Genomic DNA, 18,397 nt, shown 5'->3' on the forward strand with positions numbered 1-18,397 from the left:
CCTGAGAGGTAATTGATAACTAAACGCTCATGGGTTTTGGATATCCTGAAAGGTAATTGGTAACCAAGTGCTCATGGTTTTTGGATATCCTGAGAGTTAATTGGTAACTAAATGCTCATGGGTTTTGGATATCCTGAGAGGTAATTGGTAACTAAATGCTCATGGGTTTTGGATATCCTGAGAGGTAATTGGTTACTAAAGGCTCATGGGTTTTGGATATCCTGAAAGGTAATTGGTAACCAAGTGCTCATGGTTTTTGGATATCCTGAGAGTTAATTGCTAACCAAGCGTGCATGGGTTTTGGATATCTTGTGAGTTCATTAGTAACCTAGCGCTCACAGGTTTGGATATACCGAGAGAAAATTGGAAACCAAGCTCTCACAGGTTTGGGATATCCCGAGAGGTAAATTACCCCACACATGCGAAGCGAAAAGCGGGGTTAAGGAATTGGTTCATGTCTGTCTGTCTGCCTTATCAGTTTATGATTGAGGGAGAACCGATTTAAATCGAATGTTATATTTTCAACATGAATCGGAACATGAATACGAAGACAATCTTTCGTTTTACCGTAATTTGGTTCTGAAGTCATCCCGATCACACATTGTGCAGAAAGGAGTGAGATAATATTTTTTACTCTGTCTGCATTCCTGGCAGGTTAGCAAAATTGAAAATCATTCCAAACAGGCAACATTGTTTTTAAAGACGTTATAAAGGACACATACGACAGCACGAATAACTAATGCCACATGTGAGATAAGGTGATGTCATAGACACGGCGGAAAACGGCGGTAAAACTGGAGTTAATTGATAAATAAGAATTTTACAATCTTTATTTTATTTAAATTGAATTATATACTTCGTAACGAAGGGCTCGCAGAGAGAGGAGAATCCTGCCAATCTCCATGCACCCTTCGATCTCCAATGCTTTCCTGAACTTTTCTAAGTAAACATCCATCTATTGTTTCCTTTCCAACGAGATCACATCTTCTATATACTATAAATGGATGAGGTGTGTGTGTGTGTGTGTGTGTGTGTGTGTGTGTGTGTGTGTGTGTGTGTGTGTGTGTGTGTGTGTGGGGGGGGGGTGCAGGCATACTTCTTGTATGCCTACCCCCCACCCCCTCCACACACATGCTTTTTGTCTGTCAATTACGTACATCTATTCATTAATTACGCACTATTGGAATGTACTTTTTGAGCCTTTAAACTGATAAGACCCCTTCAAACTTTGAAGACCCTTTAAGACCCCAAGACCCTGAAGATCCCGAGGGCCCAAAAGTCCCCGAGGACCCAAAAGTCCCCAAGGACCCAAAAGTCCCCGAGGACCCAAATGTCCCAGAGGACCCAAAAGTCCCCAAGGACCCAAAACCCCCAAAAGTCCCTGAGTACCTAAAAGTCCCCAAGGACCCAAACGTCTCCAAAAAGATCCAAAGACCCATAAGACTGAGTAGGTCCTGTAGACCCTTTAAGACTCCACTGTATGACAAAAAAATCAGTTAGAATTCCCATGTTTTAATGGCATGTCATGTTAAGGTATATAAAGCACCTTGATACGTCCTTTTACCAGGGCATGGCATTCTAATTACAAAATATACAACAAAAACAATGATAACATTGCAACAAAGCATGTATTTATTAACACTAATAATATTTACAACAATAATAAGGATGGTAGTATCATATTGATTGCAATAATAATAATAACAAACATATAATCCCCGCGCTGGCCCCAAGCACATCCTGGCTGTGTGAATAAGTTAATGCTCAAGCACTACAGCAAGTGGATATGCAACAAGACTGTGAAGACCAATAAAAATTTGGCCCACGAGTAAGAATAAATGTTAGTGTGTCTCCTCCATAATTCGAAAACCATGTAACCGAGCAGCCTGAAACTTTGCTTGCATACGAAGAAAACTCCAAGGAAGGGCAGGACTGAAAAATTGGGTGTTTGGGTTGATTAAAACATCCCTTTTGAAGATAATTACAACAACATTAAAGACGTTAATAATAAAGACCCCTCGCTGGGGTCTGAAGCCACCATGTTTTTTTTGGCCTGCTCAATCATGGCTTGACTTGGAACAGGCCACAACGATTTCTTATGCTTTAGTCACATTTGGCTCGGCGGCCGTAGGGTCTAAAAAATCTTCGGCCACCAGCAATTATCGGACGGCCGCAGTATTTCCACGGTCACACAATGTAGCAGTCACATATGTTTTTATTTTTCGGGTTTCCCAACCTTGACCGAACCCAGTACCTGCGGAGCCGAGCAGCCGCATGGCCGAGGAAGTCGCCATTGCAAGGCTTCTTCTTCTTCCTCTTCCTCTTCCTCTTCTTCTTCTTCTTCCCATTCTTCTTTTTCTCCTCCTCTTCTTCTTCCATTTTTCTTCACGAGGCGGCCTGATTCAGCATTATCTTGTAAAGCAAGTACAGTAATCTATATCATGTAGTAATCATGTACATTTTTCTCCTCATTGATAATTAATTAGTTCGGCGAAATGCGACCCGGAGACGATAAAAATGTTATTGGACGAAAAATTAACGGACATCATGGGACTAAAAAATCGAGTTATCAGAAGTTAACTGGTCCGGTAACGATAAATAGAAGTTAACTTCCGATAATAGTCCAATAAAAAAGTAAACTTCGATAATTATCTGTTATCGGATTATCGCTTTTTTGCCCAACACTGGCGGCAAACACCTATTCTCCGCACGGTGGACGCACGGTCGACGCAGACTGCCACAGAGACCGTACGTAGGACGCACGGCGGGCGTAGGGGAACCGAGCGTCGACCCTGCGTTGCCCGCAGGTAGTCACACAGACAGCAAGGCCACCGTACGTTGAACACAGGGACGCCTGAGGACTACCCTACGGCAACCGTGGAAATAGTGCGGCCGCCGTAATTTTTTGGGGGTTGGCAAAATTCATTTTTCATTGATAAGAGCCTACGGCAGCCGCACGAATAACGCAAGCCCACCGTACGCCCTACCTACGGTCGATGTGGAACACATCTACGTCATGGCTACGGCTTGTCGAATTGTTACGGCCAACCTAGAAATGAAAAAAGTTATAACTCCTCGCTATAATTCCACGGAGACCCCTACGGCCTGTAAAAGATAGCCATACGGCATAGGGCCACCCTGAGGCCACCTCAGAAACTCTGCGGCCTCCGCAGGTTTCTGTCAATTGATGGGGGGGGGGGGGGTACGGCCGCCGTATCCTAGCCGTAGAGCAAATCTGACTCATGCTTTACTGACTCGTGAACCAATTAGCTCCGATGCCCCTCTGAAAAATGACGGCTAACTCTGCTGAAGCCCAATATTCAAAATGGCCACCAACGCCATCTTGAAAAGCATGAAATGTAAATCTCTGGCATCAGATGAGCTACAAGGACGAATGAGGTGTCCTTTTTCATGAATTCTGGCATTACAAATCCACTGGAATGGTTATTGTAGAGTTTAGGGATCATTCTGGCTTCTAAATCCAAGATGGCCACCAACGCCATCTTGAAAAAAATGAAATGCAATGTCTCTGGCACAAGATAAGCTAGATGGGCATGTGAGTTGTTTTCCACTAATTTTAGCATATCTAATATTACTTTGTATATTATTTCAGATGAATCGCATGCCCACAATACGGCAAAGTGGGGAAAAAAATCAAGTGTATATCTAATAATATGGAATAGGCAAAGCCGAGAAGCGAACGTAGAATTCTTCTTACATTCGCTTCTGACTTTACATAAAACTTGTTCACAACTGTATACTTGCCAACTATACCGTGGTATGTGTAAGCGCCGCACAACTGATGATTTTGACACAATTTCCGGTTACTTCGGCCTGGATTCGGGATCAGCGATCGAATAATGTAAATCACGATTAAAAAATATTTTTGATGATGCGGGAGATATCTTTATTATAATTAACTTTGGGGAAAAAAAATGAATAAATAAATAAATAAACGATCACTTCTGGTCGAGAATAAAAGAAATTAAAAGTTCTGGAAAGAGTTTCAAAATCACTCCCGGTAATGTTAAATACAAAATAAACACTTCTTGTCATGAAAAAAAATCACTTTCGGAAGTATAAAATTAACTTTGGTAAAAAATAATTGAATAAATAAATACTTCCGGTCATGATCTCCCAGCATGCATCATTCCCCATGACAAAAACCGGAAACAAAAAAAAAACCAGAAACAAAACAAAAAAGGAAGCAAAATGGTCATAGCCAACGACACGGATTCACAATTGCCAGGGTATTGTGTTGTTGTTGTTGTTGTTTCCTATTCTCTCACGTTAAGTATGAAGCTCACTTCGTTCGCTATTACTTTTTATACTGTTTCAGCTGCATCGCCTCCCCAGATACAACAAAATGGCAAAAAAATCAAGTGTATATCTAATATTACTTTTGCACCGTTTCAGATGCATCGCATGCCCATCTGATGAAAATCGCCGACTTGTGAAGTGACCGAAATAATGGATAATAGAAGAGAGAGAGTGAAGAGTTACCAGACAAGACATTAACTGAATACGAGTGCATTTTACTCTGTGGTAAGCGATGTACCGCAGATGATCGTTTGGAAAACATTACACCTGAGAAGTGGGAATCCATCCGGGAAAAGTCTTCACAATGGAAAGAACTTGATAAGTTTCAACATGTACATGAAAATGTGGATTGGGAGAAGGGACCAAAGGGTCACCACATGCATAGCACTTGTTACGCATCATTATCCAGCAAGCGCAAGCTCTCTCAAGCCGAAAAACGCAAACACAAATCCGAGGAACGTCTTGAAAGAGATGAAGCATCAGATCAACAAGACCCTTCCCCAGAGGCCAGTGCACCTAAAAGGCTCCGCTCCAGTATGGGTGTCCTTCACGATAAGACTCTGTGTGTGGTGCATGAAAGGGGCATACAAGAGTCGTGATCGTAACAAGCAGATTTTACTCCTATCAACAGTAGATGCCTGGACTAAATTCAAGTTACATACTGTCCGTCTGGAAGATGAGGTCATCAGATTGAGACTTGACACTGATTGCATCCATCCCAGGTAGTCAAACAGCATTTGGGTTGGAAATCCGCTACCATTGTGCGTGCTGGCGCAAATATGTAAGCGACCACAAGCCCCTTTCAGATGAAAGCACTCAACATCTGCAGCGTGTAAACCTCCGAGAGGCCCAAGCTCTCTTCTTTAATCATATTCGTCAAGTCATCTTCAAAGACCATGAAATTCGCACACTGCAAGGCCTGCTGCAGGACTATAAGCGCATTATCTCAAATCACGGACATAACTCAGTAGTAAAATCCAGCTACATAAAGGAAATTCTCGTCAATGAATTTGGGGAAGACATCGGATTTTATGAACGCATTCAAAAGAATGTGAGTGAACTGGTATATGGATACAACAGCAGCAGGTACATACATCGAGGCGGCAATATCTTCATTGGGTGTCAGCAATGATCAGTTGGTGATGAATGTTGCGGCACGACTCAAAGAGCAAGTCATCAGGACAAATACTATTCCCTGGCTCCCATATATACACGAGTTGGAGAGAGAAGAAGACCTCAGTGAGCTCCTGCTGAAGCTGCTCACATGGCTGAAACACCCAAATAAGTCTGCAATTGATGACAGTCCATCCGTCCGATCGATTGCATCTATCCTCACAAGCTACATCACTGGAAAACGCACGGCATTTGAGATAAATCTCTCTGTCTTGCTCCATGGACTGACCAAGAGTAGGGAGATAGTCGACATAATGCACAAAGATGGACTGGGCATCAGTTACAATGACGTACTGATGCTGCGAGATTTTTGGGTGGTCAATGACCTCAAGTGCTCATCTGATTGCCCCTTCGAACTAGCTGAGGGTAAGCCTGCTATCACTATAGTCGACAACGATGACTTCAAGAGTGACACACTGACTGGTGCTGGCCAGTCACACCGCACTAATGTCATGTTTGTGCAGCCAGAATCATTTGATACAGAACTTCCTTCCAAGAATCACGAGGATAGACCAGTTCCCGGTGCCAATTTTGCATCAAACCTCTCGACAACTCTCAAAGAGCTCGGAAGTGAAATGCAAAAAGTCAACCCATACAAGACAGCGAAGCGTGGGGAACGAACCACCTCTCAGGAAGCCACCAGCTGATCAAAGTACTCCTCCTCCTGACACATCGGTGCAAAGAATTCGTGGTGTGATCATTGCATTGGCCAGGGCACAAAATGACCGAACAAGACCTAAGCCAGAAGAACAGACTGTGCCTGGGTTTTCAGGGTTTCACGCCAGCATGTCAAATGCAGATGAGAAGAGTCGAGCAATATACCACATGACCTATCCCAACCCACCCAGTTAGACAATTCTCAATGATGTGATGTGTAAGCTTGCAAAATCAAATCGAAGAAAAAAAGATGCCTTTTGCAATAATTGTTGGTGATCATCCTGTCTACGTGCTCATGCTGGAGTTGAAAAGTGAGAATGCTGAGCTGTTGTGGACGGTGGATTTGTAATGTAATAACCATTCCAGTGGATTTGTAATGCCAGAATTAGGGAAAAAGGACACCTCATTCGTCCTTGTAGCTCATCTGATGCCAGAGATATTACATTTCATGTTTTTCAAGATGGCGTTGGCGGCCATTTTGAATATTGGGCTCTAGCAGAGTGAGCCGTCATTTTTCATAGGGGAACAGGAGCTAATTTTCCTTTAAAATGGTTCAGGTTGTCAAATCCATCGAGAGAAAAAGGTAGGAACAAAATGGTCACGGATTCCAAGCAAATGACCCCACTACATGTCGTAGGTAACCTCACTGGGGTCTGAAGCCGCCATGTTTTTTTGGCCTCCTCAATCATGCCTTGACTTGGAACAGGCCACAACGATTTCTTAACGACAAAGATTTTTTTCACTTTCCTCACTCATATTATCGAATGCCTGTTCATCATAGCTATGAATTGCTCTATACACCGCTTTCGTAAGTGCTATAGCTTTCAAATTAGGAGTTTGGAGTGATTTCATGCATTACCTGATATGATTTCCCACGATTACTCTCACAGACTAATTAAAGTACATCATCAAAATAATATTTCGGTTTTGAGGATCGGATATCGTCCGGACTAAAGAAGTGTCAAAATCTAGAGTGAAATGTGATATAACTAAGCCGATAGACCTATTTACTTTAAGCAAGCAATGCTACGTTCCTTCCTTCTCCATACATACACAAGAAAATGTGAAATTTCCAAAGCATTAAATTTATCTTTTTCTACTGTTTGGAGAATTAAATTGAGTGAGCAAAAGATTTAGGAACGTGCCAAAATTAACCAGCTTCATTGAGCTGCATGATTTAATTCATTTACTGCTTGACCTTTAGCCCGGTCCCCCAGAGGGAATGCTTATCCATAGCGTCTGCCAGATCTGTCTCCATTTTAGGAAGTTTTGGGAGGTGCTCTCCAGGGAATTAAAGCAAATCTGGTGAAAAATGGACGTTTTAATATGGAGTTATAACATTTGCGTGGACCGCGAACCGGTGTACCACATGATGCGTGCACAGATGAGCAGCAGTGGCGGATCTAGAGGGGGGTTGGGGGGGGGGTTGCAACCCCCCTTCAGCTGCTGAGTACCCCTCATGTCAAACCCCCCCCCACCCTTGCCTGAGACCGAGATCCGCCCCTGAGCAGGCAACATGGCGGATTACCTGCAATGTTTATTTCACGGGCGATTAAACTTTGCGATGTCCCCAGAGGTTGTTCTATGTTAAACAGCAACTCTTCTGTGGATAAAGTCATGATTTGAACGAATTCATTTATTTCTTTAACTGCTGCGGGCATGGTGAAGACCGGCTTAAAAGTTAAAGGGATCCTGTATGGTATGCAGCCACAGCCTGGCCAGCCATTCCTTGTCAACCATTCAATTGGAGTAATTGCTTGAGTGCTGAAATCACTTACTGAGCATCCTATATTCGAAACCGGCGCATTTTGTGTCCCCAATGAGTTGTGGAGTCAGCGTTTGCTACAAGATAGAGGGACATGATTTACAAAGGTTATATGGTTTCTCTTTGTGAGTTTCAAAGCAAAATATATTTGATAACACCCGATTTCTGAGCTGTTTGCCATATTAATATGTTTTCTAATTTGGAGAGCCAATTTTTTTTTTCCACCTGTCACATGACGATTCGCAGCTGTTTATAAAGATTTATGTTTCTGCATATCTCCCTGAAACGTCTAAAATGCAACATTGTTTTTATAATTTGTTTATTGAAATCCGCCCAAAACAAGGGTGAAAGCTCCTCAAGGGTTTTGGGTTGTCTACAGTACGTTGCTGTTGTTGGTAATCACACTGACTTCAATCTGCCAATTCCTGAAGAATTACCGATATTGGCCAAGCACTAATATAGTGTGTGTGTGTGTGTGTGTGTGTGTGTGTGTGTGTGTGTGTGTGTGTGTGTGTGTGTGTGTGTGTGTGTGTGTGTGTGTGTGTGTGTGTGTGTGTGTGTGTGTGTGTGTGTGTGTGTGTTCTTCACAAAGCATAACATTTACTCTCTGTGAAATCCCTTCCCCCCACCCACCTCTCTCTCTGTCCCATCCTCGCTCTGCCTCCACCCCCACCGAATACAGATCAGCACCCTCCCACACATCTCTCTCTCTCTCTCTCTCTCTCTCTCTCTCTCTCTCTCTCTCTCTCTCTCTCTCTCTCTCTCTCTCTCTCCGGACGTGTCCGAGCAGTGTTTATGTCCATGTGGTGTTTGTCTCCAGATGTGTCCGGTGGGGTTTGTCTCCAGACAGCTTAGCTCCGGACGTGTCTGGGTGGTGTTTGTCTCCAGTGTCAGGACAGGAGTTTGTCTCCAGATGTGTCTGAGCAGTGTTTATCTCCGGACAACTTGGCTCCGGACGTTTCCGAGCAGTGTTTGTCTCCAAATTTGTCCATGCAGTGCTTACGTCCAAGTGGTGTTTGTCTCTGGACATGTCTGGACGGGAGTTTGTCTCTGGACATGTCTGAGCGGTGTTTGTCTTTGGACAGCTTGGCTCTGGACCCGTCCAGGCTGTGTTTGTCTCCTTACATGTCCGGCCGGTGTTTGTCTCTGAAGATGTCCGGGCGGTGTTTATGTCCGGACAGGAGTGTGTCTCTGGATGTGACCAGCGGTGTTCATCTCATGGCGGTGTTTGTCTCCGGACACGTCTGGGCGGTGTTTGTTTCTGGACTGTGTTTATCTCCGAACATGTCCAGGTGGTGTTTATTTACAGTATAACCGGTAGAAAATGGATATCAGACATTATTTCATTTCCATCTTCACCGATATTCTTTGCAGAAGCATTTTTTTTTAATGAATTGTAATTAACACTCCACCGCACGTCTGCTTTCCATTCCTTTCACATCTTGCTGCCTTCCACCCCTCCTCTCTCTCTCTCTCTCTCTCTCTCTCTCTCTCTCTCTAACTCTCTCTCTAACTCACTCTCTCGCTCTCTCTCTCTAACTCACTCTCTCTCTCTCTCTCTCTCACTCTCTCTCTCTCTCTCTCTCTCTCTCTCTCTCTCTCTCTCTCTCTCTCTCTAACTCTCTCTAACTCTCTCTCTCTCTCTCTCTCTCTCTCTCTCTCTCTCTCTCTCTCTCTCTCTCTCTCTCTCTCTCTAACTCTCTCTCTCTCTCTCTCTCTCTCTCTCTCTCTCTCTCTCTCTCTCTCTCTCTCTCTCTCTCTCTCTCCCTCTCTCTCTCTCTCTCTCTCTCTCTCTATCTAACTCTCTCTCTCTCTCTCTATCTAACTCTCTCTCTCTCTCTCTCTCTCTATCTAACTCTCTCTCTCTCTCTATCTAACTCTCTCTCTCTCTCTCTCTCTCTCTCTATCTATCTCTCTCTCTCTCTCTCTCTCTCTCTCTCTCTATCTAACTCTCTCTCTCTCTCTCTCTCTTTCCCTCCTCCTTCTCTCTCTCTTTCCCTCCTCCTTCTTTTTCTCCTTCCCTCTTCCCCCCCCCCCCCGTAGTATTCCCGTCAGTGAAGCGATGGGTTGTATTTGCTAGTCCTTTCTGTAATTCACTGACCGGTGTTTGTGGGTTTGTTTGTCTTGCAACTCCTCCTACAGTTCTGGGCCAATTACATTCAGACTTGTCCCAGCGGATGAGCATGACCCCAATTAATGATTAGGGTTTGTTTAAAAAACAAAAAACTTTTCTGGTGGTCTTGAGGGGGTGACGTAAATTTTCGATGTAAATGTGTATCGTTTAGAGCCACCTCCTGGCGGGGGAGGATATTACAAGTGTTCAGTATTCCTGTCCCCACGTTTTGCAGTGCAGTAAAGTATTTTGAATTATAAGCAGTAGGTATGTTTTTGCTTCCTGTACATAACCCGGGTTTTAATGTTTTTTTTGCGTACACAGAGCTGTCAGTTGCCTCTACATGGCCCAAATAAACCTATGCATCAGAAGAAGGTGTTGCAAGCTTGGACCAAGATTGGCCACAGGGTGGGTACTCTGTGAGTCATACATAAACCACTGAGTGAAAGACCACTACCTTAATGCCATCCTTACTCTCCTATCCTTTACTCTTTGTGTATGAAAAAGGATGTACGTGTGTAAAACGTGATCTCCTCTTGGATGAAGCACTTGCTCAGTAGCATGGCTGTCCAGTTGATGCAGTTTCCTCTGCAGAATGCGAGCACAATTCACAGGGTAGGGATATTTGCAATCGAACTTGGACACCAGCGACTACTCTCGAACTCTTCATCAAACGATACAGTGGGATATTTAACGCCAACGACAATACTACCAGTGGATGGAACGTCCAGCATCGTGTCCAGATGGGGCTCGGTGGACTTTCAATTCGTGGAGTCTCACACACTCAATGCGATTAAAGACATAGAGACTTCAAGAATTTTTAAAAAAGAACCGTTTAGTGTTCACGAAGTGAACGTTTATACAATGAACGAAGCGGTACTGATTGGTGAAGATCATGAGTGAAGGTGAGCCGAGACAGAACCTGGTGGCAGTTCAGCTGACTAGTTAAGTTGAGCTAAGAGTTTTTGTTTTGTAGTATTTAAAGTGAGCTGATGACAGATATGAGATGCAGCTCGGCTGACTAGTTAAGGTGAGCTGAGAGTTTGGAGGAAGTTTAGCGACTGTTTAAAGTGAGTCGATGACAGATACTAGGTGCAGCTCGACTGGTTAAGGTGAGCTGGGGTGTCATAATTATGGACGCAGTTCAGCCAACTGGTTGAGATGTTCAACCAACTGGTCCAGATGCAAATCCGGCGTATTGGTGGGATACAAAACATAAACTGTTCAACCTGGTGGAGATATGCACTCTATCGTTATCTGTGATGGACAGAGGTTGTGTTTTTACCTGTCTGTCTGTTTGTTTGTGTGCACGATATCTCAAAAAAGTTTTGGTTCCATGCGGACAAAATTTGGGGTATGACAAGGACACAAAATTTGGGGTATGACAATTTGGGGTATGACATTGGGTGTATGACAAGGACCGGCCGATTCGATTTTGCTGCAAATCTGGATCCGGGAATTTTTACAAGTGATTCTCCACCATTGGAGTGATGGGGCTAAAAAAATCATGTGTAAAACGATATCTCAAAATTATGGATGGATTTGGACAAAACTTGGTGGACAGCTTCGGTGCTTGACAAGGACCGGCTGCTTCGATTTTGGTGAAGATCCGAATCTGGATCCGAGAATGTTTTTTTTAATTCCAGAAGTGATACTTCACCATTGAGGGATGAAGCCAAAAACAATATATAATATGATATTTCAAAACATTGTGGACGAGTTATGAGAACAAGTTGTGGTGGATGAGTTGGTAAGGTGACAAGAACAAACCAATTCGATATTGGTTCGGGTCCGGATCCAGATTCGGCCTGTCAGGGGCATACAAAACGTAAACTGGTCAGCCTGGCAGAGGTATGTGCTCTGCCAAGTGTCCATTCTAGTTTTCATTAATGCATTAGATTTGATGCCCGGTTCATGCCCCAGGGGGTGGGTACTTGGGGTCACAGGGGTCAAAACTAACGATATTTTAAACTAAAATTTTGATATTTGATCATTCCTGGTTGAACTTTTTGCCATCTTTCAACTTTGCTTCAGGTGGGAAGCGTGGGAATTTTTATTAGCTTTCTAATGAGTCATACATAAACACTTCATACTTGAACCAATTTAATTCATTACACTTATTGTTTCTCTTAAAAAGTTCAGGAGTTGTGTGAAATGGTAGTTACAGTAGTTACAGTTCGAGTATGAAATTGAGTGAAACTGAAGAAACACCTCCTGCCAGGCATATTGATTTGATGTACTGTACTCTACAGAGTGTTGGTGCTGCCAAAGCAGTTTCTTGGCAAGGGTTATACAGGGTGGCTTGCCAATGCACTGGGTGGTTTGCCAATGCACTGGGTAGTTTGCCAATGCACTGGGTGGTTTGCCAAGCCCAGCGATGTTTATCCATTCTCTATCCTTTTAAATGCTGAGTGTCAAGCAAGGAAGCGGCACATACCATTTTTTCAAGTCTTTGGTTTGACTCGGACAGGGTTTGAAACACAACAAAGAGAGTAGATAGTTTGAGCGAGCAAGATATGAGGAAATGAGGTAGACCATGGTTGAGATGGGAAGATTGTGTGAGGAGTGATACCAATAAGGTGGGGGTGGTTGGAAAGTGGAGAGTTGGCTGAGGACAGGGGGAAGTGGAGGAGAATTGTGGGTAACAGGGCAGAAGCTTGGTATTGTTGGACCTCAACCGTTATAAAGGAATGAGAAGGAAAATGAAGAACAAGTGATAAATCACCTTATTTATTCAAATTATTGTTGCTTAACATTTGGTTCCTTTGGAAAACAATAAAAGCTGAAGGTATGACTCTCTGATTGGTGATTACAATCTGCAATGAAACACTGTTCCAACTTCACAAAGGTAACCGTGGCCATATTCTACAATCGTGCAGAACCAGGCCATGCATTGTCATTCCAACATGTAGTAATCACTTCGGTGCTCTTTTGTGGTGTATTTTTCTTAATCTGATGAAATTTTTTTTTTGTTATGGTGCAATACCCAAGAGAGAATGTCACTTCCTTCCATTTGAATCATTGTAGTTTCTTCAGCCATTATTGTGCTCGGCTGGATGATGTTTGCCAACAATTCTGAGGATGAACAAATCATCGATTTTTGCGATCTCGATTTGGAACTAGCGATGTATTCTGGCATATTTTTCATTCTTGTGAGTTATGAAAACGTTCGAGAATAGAAGGTATGGCTTTTAAATGCTTATGACTTCACTCTAGTGGTTTTTAAGCACATCATTTTGTATACATTTGAATGGGTAGCAATTTTTCCCCCAACCTTTCTCCATAATAAATGTTGTCCTCCTTGGTAAATGCAACCTGTAAAAACTATGACCAGTAAACAATTAAACATGTAAAACCAGGACCTGTAACCTGTAAAAACATGACCCATAAACAGGTAAAACCATGACCTGTAAATAAAATCTGCAGCTTGAAAAACATGACCTGTAAACATGTTAAACCATGACGTGTAATCTGTGAAAACCATGACCTGCAAATATGTAAAAACATTACCTGTAACCTGTAAAAACATGAACTGGAAATATGTAAAACCATGACCTATAACCTACAAAAACATGATCTGTAACCTGTAAAAATATGACCTGCAAACATGTAAAACCATAACCTATAACCTACAAAAACATGACCTGTAAAATGTAAAAATATGACCTGCAAAAATGTAAAACCATAACCTATAACCTGCAAAACCATGACCTGTAACCTGTAAAAACCATGACAAGTAAACAATTAAACATGACCTGTAACCTGCAAAAAACATGACCTGTAACCTGTAAAAACCATGACAAGTAAACAATTAAACATGACCTGTAACCTGCAAAAACATGACCTGTAACCTGCAACAACATGACCTGTAACCTGTAAAAACCATGACAAGTAAACAATTAAACAAAACCTGTAACCTGCAAAAACATAACCTGTAACCTGTAAAAATATGACCTGCAAACATGTAAAACCATGACCTATAACCTGCAAAACCATGACCTGTAACCTAAAAAACCATGACAAGTAAACAATTAAACATGACCTGTAACTTGTAAAACCATGACCTGTAACCTGCAAAAACATAACCTGAAACCTGTAAAACCATGACAAGTAAACAATTAAACATGTAAAACCATGACAAGTAAACAATTAAACATGTAAAACCATGACATGTATCCTGTAAAACCATGACCTGTAAACGTGTAAAACCATGACCTGTAACCTGTAAAAACCATGACCTGTAAACATGTAAAACCATGACCTGTAAACATGTAAAACCATGACCTGTAAACATGTAAAACCATGACCTGTAAACATATAAAACCATGACCTGTAAAATGTAAAACCATGACCTGTAACCTGTAAAAACCATGACCTGTAAACATGTAAAACCATGACCTGTAAACATGTAAAATCATGACCTGTAAACATGTAAAACCATGACCTGTAAACATGTAAAACCATGACATGTATCCTGTAAAACCATGACCTGTAAACATGTAAAACCATGACCTGTAAACGTGTAAAACCATGACCTGTAAACATGTAAAATCATGACATGTAAACATGTAAAACCATGACCTGTATCCTGTAAAACCATGACCTGTAAACATAAAACCATGACCTGTAAAATGTAAAACCATGACCTGTATCCTGTAAAACCATGACCTGCAAACATGTAAAACCATGACCTGTATCCTGTAAAACCATGACCTGTAAACATGTAAAACCATGACCTGTAAACATGTAAAATCATGACCTGTAAACATGTAAAACCATGACCTGTATCCTGTAAAACCATGACCTGTAAACATGTAAAACCATGATCTGTAAACATATAAAACCATGACCTGTAAAATGTAAAACCATGACCTGTAACCTGTAAAAACCATGACCTGTAACCTGTAAAAACCATGACCTGTATCCTGTAAAACCATGACCTGTAAACATGTAAAACCATGACCTGTAAACATGCAAAACCATGACATGTAAACATGTAAAATCATGACCTATAAGCATGTAAAACCATGACCTGTATCCTGTGAAACCATGACCTGTAAAGATGTAAAACCATGACCTGTAAACATGTAAAACCATGACCTGTATCCTGCAAAACCATGACCTGTAAACATGTAAAACCATGACCTGTATCCTGTAAAACCATGACCTATAAACATGTAAAATCATGACCTGTAAACATGTAAAACCATGACCTGTATCCTGCAAAACCATGACCTGTAAACATGTAAAACCATGACCTGTATCCTGCAAAACCATGACCTGTAAACATGTAAAACCATGACCTGTATCCTGTAAAACCATGACCTGTAAACATGTAAAATCATGACCTGTAAACATGTAAAACCATGACTTGTAAACATGTAAAACCATGACATGTATCCTGTAAAACCATGACCTGTAAACATGTAAAACCATGCCCTGTAACCTGTAAAAACCATGACCTGTAAACATGTAAAACCATGACCTGTAAACATGTAAAACCATGACCTATAAACATGTAAAATCATGACCTATAAACATGTAAAACCATGACATGTATCCTGTAAAACCATGACCTGTAACCTGTAAAAACCATGACCTGTAAACATGTAAAACCATGACCTGTATCCTGTAAAACCATGACCTGCAAACATGTAAAACCATGACTTGTAACCTGTAAAAACCATGACCTGTAAACATGTAAAACCATGACCTGTAAACATGTAAAACCATGACCTGTAAACATGTAAAATCATGACCTGTAAACATGTAAAACCATGACCTGTATCCTGTAAAATCATGACCTGTAAACATGTAAAACCATGACCTGTAAAATGTAAAACCATGACCTGTATCCTGTAAAACCATGACCTGTAAACATGTAAAACCATGACCTGTAAACATGTCAAATCATGACCTGTAAACATGTAAAACAATGACCTGTATCCTGTAAAACCATGACCTGTAAACATGTAAAACCATGACCTGTAAACATATAAAACCATGACCTGTAAAATGTAAAACCATGACCTGTAAAATGTAAAACCATGACCTGTAACCTGTAAAAACCATGACCTGTAAAGATGTAAAATCATGACCTGTAAACATGTAAAACCATGACCTGTAAACATGTAAAATCATGACCTGTAAACATGTAAAACCATGACCTGTAAACATATAAAACCATGACCTGTAAACCTGTAAAACCATGACCTGTAAACATGTAAAACCATGACCTGTAACATGTAAAACCATGACCTCTAAACATGTAAAACCATGACCTGTAAAATGTAAAACCATGACCTGTAACCTGTAAAAACCATGACCTGTAAACATGTAAAACCATGACCTGTAAACATGTAAAACCATGACCTATAAAATGTAAAACCATGACCTGTAACCTGTAAAAACCATGACCTGTAAACATGTAAAACCATGACCTGTAAACATGTAAAACCATGACATGTAAACATGTAAAATCATGACCTGTATCATGTAAAACCATGACCTGTAAACATGTAAAATCATGACCTGTAAACATGTAAAATCATGACCTGTGAACATGTAAAATCATGACATGTATCCTGCCAAACCATGACCTGTAAACATGTAAAATCATGACCTGTAAACATGTAAAACCATGACCTGTAAACATGTAAAATCATGAACTGTAAACATGTAAAATCATGACCTGTAAACATGTAAAACCATGACATGTATCCTGTAAAACCATGACCTGTAAACGTGTAAAACCATGACCTCTAAACATGTAAAACCATGACATGTATCCTGTAAAACCATGACATGTAAACATGTAAAAATCATGACCTGTAACCTGTAAAAACCATGACCTGTAAACATGTAAAATCATGACTTGTAAACGTGTAAAACCATGATCTGTAAACATGTAAAACCATGACCTGTATCCTGCAAAACCATGAGCTGTAAACATGTAAAACCATGACCTGTATCCTGTAAAACCATGACCTGTAAACATGTAAAATCATGACCTGTAAACATGTAAAACCATGACCTGTAAACATGTAAAACCATGACCTGTATCCTGCAAAACCATGACCTGTATCCTGTAAAACCATGACCTGTAAACATGTAAAATCATGACCTGTAAACATGTAAAACCATGACCTGTAAACATGTAAAACCATGACATGTATCCTGTAAAACCATGACATGTAAATGTGTAAAACCATGACCTGTAAAACCATGACATGTATCCTGTAAAACCATGACCTGTAAACATGTAAAACCATGACCTGTAACCTGTAAAAACCATGACCTGTAAACATGTAAAACCATGACATGTAAACATGTAAAACCATGACCTATAAACATGTAAAATCATGACCTGTAAACATGTAAAACCATGACATGTAAACATGTAAAACCATGACATGTATCCTGTAAAACCATGACCTGTAAACATGTAAAACCATGACATGTAAAACCATGACATGTATCCTGTAAAACCATGACCTGTAACCTGTAAAAACCATGACCTGTAAACATGTAAAACCATGACCTGTAAACATGTAAAATCATGACCTGTAAACATGTAAAACCATGACCTGTAAACATGTAAAACCATGACCTGTAACCTGTAAAAACCATGACCTGTAAACATGTAAAACCATGACTTGTAAACATGTAAAACCATGACCTGTAAACATGTAAAATCATGACCTGTAAACAAGTAAAACCATGACCTGTATCCTGTAAAATCATGACCTGTAAACATGTAAAACCATGACCTGTAAAATGTAAAACCATGACCTGTATCCTGTAAAACCATGACCTGTAAACATGTAAACCCATGACCTGTATCCTGTAAAACCATGACCTGTAAACATGTAAAACCATGACCTGTAAACATATAAAACCATGACCTGTAAAATGTAAACCCATGACCTGTAACCTGTAAAAACCATGACCTGTAAAGATGTAAAATCATGACCTGTAAACATGTAAAACCATGACCTGTAAAGATGTAAAATCACGACCTGTAAACATGTAAAACCATGACCTGTAAACATATAAAACCATGACCTGTAAACATGTAAAACCATGACCTGTAAATATGTACAATCATGACCTGTATCCTGTAAAAACCATGACCTGTAACATGTAAAACCATGACCTGTAAACATGTAAAACCATGACCTGTAAACATGTAAAACCATGACCTGTAACATGTAAAACCATGACCTGTAAAATGTAAAACCATGACCTGTAACCTGTAAAAACCATGACCTGTAAACATGTAAAACCATGACCTGTAAACATGTAAAACCATGACCTGTAAAATGTAAAACCATGACCTGCAACCTGTAAAAACCATGACCTGTAAACAT

At 40.9% G+C, this 18,397-nt stretch overlaps 1 long non-coding RNA gene across 2 annotated transcripts in view; it reads right to left on the reverse strand.

Moving 5' to 3' along the window:
• The window catches only part of LOC147022006 (uncharacterized), a 62,954-nt gene extending 60,545 nt beyond the window's left edge, over positions 1-2,409 (reverse strand). For both annotated transcript variants that reach the window (XR_015061038.1, XR_015061037.1), the window contains exon 1: positions 2,255-2,409. This is a non-coding gene — a long non-coding RNA (uncharacterized LOC147022006). The remainder of the gene's footprint in view (positions 1-2,254) is intronic.
• Positions 2,410-18,397: the final 15,988 nt, after the last annotated feature.

This window comes from Eptatretus burgeri, chromosome 8 (genome assembly GCF_056783735.1).
Source record: "Eptatretus burgeri isolate ZD-2024b chromosome 8, Ebu_testis_v1, whole genome shotgun sequence".
In the NCBI taxonomy this organism is placed as follows: domain Eukaryota; kingdom Metazoa; phylum Chordata; class Myxini; order Myxiniformes; family Myxinidae; genus Eptatretus; species Eptatretus burgeri.